The sequence below is a fragment of the Durio zibethinus genome, chromosome 19, assembly GCF_047325235.1.
Source record: "Durio zibethinus cultivar Kanyao isolate XHJ-2024 chromosome 19, ASM4732523v1, whole genome shotgun sequence".
In the NCBI taxonomy this organism is placed as follows: Eukaryota; Viridiplantae; Streptophyta; class Magnoliopsida; order Malvales; family Malvaceae; genus Durio; species Durio zibethinus.
The window spans coordinates 8233985-8236902 of NC_143180.1; the positions used below are offsets into that span (position 1 = coordinate 8233985).

Genomic DNA, 2918 nt, shown 5'->3' on the forward strand with positions numbered 1-2918 from the left:
CAGATGTCAAAGTTTCTCCTTCTTCTTCCCCTGGATATTATTAATCTTTACATTTTTCAGTACTCAGTTCTATAGCTTTTTCTTTTTCTTAAGTCGATTTACCTTGTTCTTTTTAATATTTAGAATGTTGAATTTTACATTTTTACAGCTGAGAAATATATCCCATTTCATAGGGTTTTCCCCTTTGAATTTTGATGGGTATGTGACATTCTTCTTGATGAACTTGCAACGATTTGGAACCCTTTACTTTCTAGGATTTTATGTTTGATAAGCAAAAATTAAAGAAACCCAGCATTTTATAATTCATGGATAAAACGAACTCTGATGTTTATATATATATATATGCTAATAGCAGCACGTGGTCTTGGTTTAGTTTCTGTGGCCAAAGTTAAAATCTTGGCAACCTAAGTACCAAAAAAAAAAAAAACTTTGGAATATGCAATTTTCTTTTCTTTCATTTTGATATTACTTATTTGACAGTTGCTCTGGTATGAAATATATATCTCATTTCAAACAACCCTTGCTCTTCTTTGTTAAGGTAATTACCAAAATTTAGTGACTTTGACATTGAGGTTTGAAAAATTAATGGCTTCAACTGCATTTCTGATGTATAAGACACTTAATATGGAAATTTTGTGATTGCCCATCATATTCAGTAAAGCTTCAGCTTGAATATAATTACTACTATATTTATATATCTTAGAATTCCTAATTGGGAACTTATTAGAAGAAATTTGATTGATGAGTCATTTTATTTCGTGTTATAATAATCCTAATGGAATTGATTTTTATGTATCCTGAGTCAGTGCTCGATGTGGTAATGGTAGATTGTTGAAATCAAAACATGACACCAGGTTATCTAGAATCTGTTAGTTTTTGGTATATATTATTTTCATAAATTTTGATAGTCAGACATAGGAGCTCATGTAGGGAGGTTAAACAATTTCATTTTTATGCTACGTTTATTCATCATCATTTCTGGCCATTGCTGATTGTGTTAAATGTTGTCTACTAGGAATAGAATTCTGAACATGGATTCAAGTGCTTCACCATCTAGGTTCAAAACACAAAAGGTTTTTGAAGGACAGGATGCAAGTCAGGATAAAGATGTAATCAGCAGATTGCCTGATGATATTCTTGTTCACATTCAATCATTCCTTTCAACATAAGAATCTATAAAAACTTCCACATTATCAAAAAGATGGCAATTTCTATGGATATCCGTTCCCAACTTCTGTTTTTGTAATTCTTTAGTCTGGTCAAAGACCATCAACCATGAAGAGATTCTAATAGTTGGGGCTAGCTTCTTAGATTCAGTAGAGAGAGCACTCTTTGTTCAAAATGCCTCATGTGCAGGGAAATTCCATCTTTGGTTAAATATGTTTGTAGGTGTATACCGTGTTCACTCATGGCCGTCTGCTGCTATAAAGCATAAAGTTCAAAAGCTGAACCTTTTCTTACCTAAGGAGAGCTTGTATTGCCTAATAGTCTTTTCACTTTCAAATCCCTGTGCAGCTTGTGTTTGAAAATGTATTGTACTTGAAGCTTCCAAGTTTCATCTGTTTCTCAAGCCTTAAGGACTTTAATCTTGGTGGTGTTACGTTACAGGATGATCACTCTACCCAACAGTTATTTTCTGGTTTTCCAGTCCTTGAAGACTTGACTTTAGCTGAATGTGGTTGGGAAAATATAAAGGAAATCACTATTGAAATTCCCACATTAAGGTCGTTGATTTTTTCTGAAAATGGTTTTTTCAAAGATAATTTCCTTGATTGCAAGATCATAATTTCTGCTTTGAATCTTGAGACTCTCAAGGTATACAGTTACCTGGAGGCTGAACTTTTACCATCTAACCTGCCATCTTTGAATGAAGCATCTATAAATTTCTATAACCGGATTGATGGGCAGTTTCTATAACCGGATTGATGGGCAGCAAGAACAAAGTCACCGCCCAGTAAAATTACTTCATGGACTTGGCAATGCAAAGTTTCTTAAACTGTCAAATGAAGCCCTTGAAGTAATGAATTTCCTTTCTTGGATACAGTTGGCAATAGGAGAACATATTTTTTTCTAATTATTATTCATCCTTACTACAAATAACTGCTTTTTTGTTTGTTTGTTTGTATTTTTTTTTTTTTTACGATGCAGTCTCTCTTCTTTGTAAAGTATTGAAGGGCATCTTCCTACATTTTATAATTGGACTATGTTGAATGCATCTGTGAATGGTCCTTATTTCAATAATGATTACACTAATGGTGCATTGATGTATATGCTTCAAAAATCACCAAATCTTGAATTTCTCATCCTTACAAGGGTATGTTTGGGGAATGGATATTTAGTTATTATGTTTTGTATTGCTGCATTTTTACCTGCCTAAGCGAGTAGAGTCTTTTTATGCTAAGATTGATTAGCTTTGATGTTAAATGGTTTTCTGATACACATTCAGGGATTCAACCTAGAAGACCAAGGCATGATAATGGACACTATACCTGGTTGTTTTCAGTCTAGCCTTAAGTCTGTTCGAATCTTTAATGCTGGTGGTGATGATAAAATATTTTTACAAGAATGCACCTGTTTTGGAGTGGTTACATGTCAGTTGCTCGCCGGAATTATCAGAAGATTCGGAGAAACAAGAAGAGATCATCAACGATTTGCAACAACTTCGTGGAGGTTCAGGCAGTTGTACAATCGTGTTTGATCCCTACGTTCCCTAAAAACTTGGCATTGTGAAAACCTTCACTATCAAGGTCCGTGCTTGACTCATAACTAGCTTAAATTTCAGCTCTTTTGTCAAATTGGAGGTAGAAAATATACTTAATTTTGTGTGTTATGACCTCTAGCAGGTAGCATGTATCTTTTTGAAGTTTTGAGTCTAATGTGAAGGACCTTGAGGTCCCATATGATGCCACTAATGTATA

General features: G+C 33.9%; 1 long non-coding RNA gene across 1 annotated transcript; it reads left to right on the plus strand.

The window, feature by feature from the left end:
* Positions 1-1908: 1908 nt before the first annotated feature.
* LOC111309880 (uncharacterized) lies at positions 1909-2556 on the plus strand. Its single transcript, XR_016330377.1, has 3 exons — positions 1909-2017; positions 2149-2314; positions 2447-2556. It is a non-coding gene; the product is annotated as an uncharacterized LOC111309880 (long non-coding RNA).
* The last annotated feature ends 362 nt before the right edge of the window (positions 2557-2918 follow it).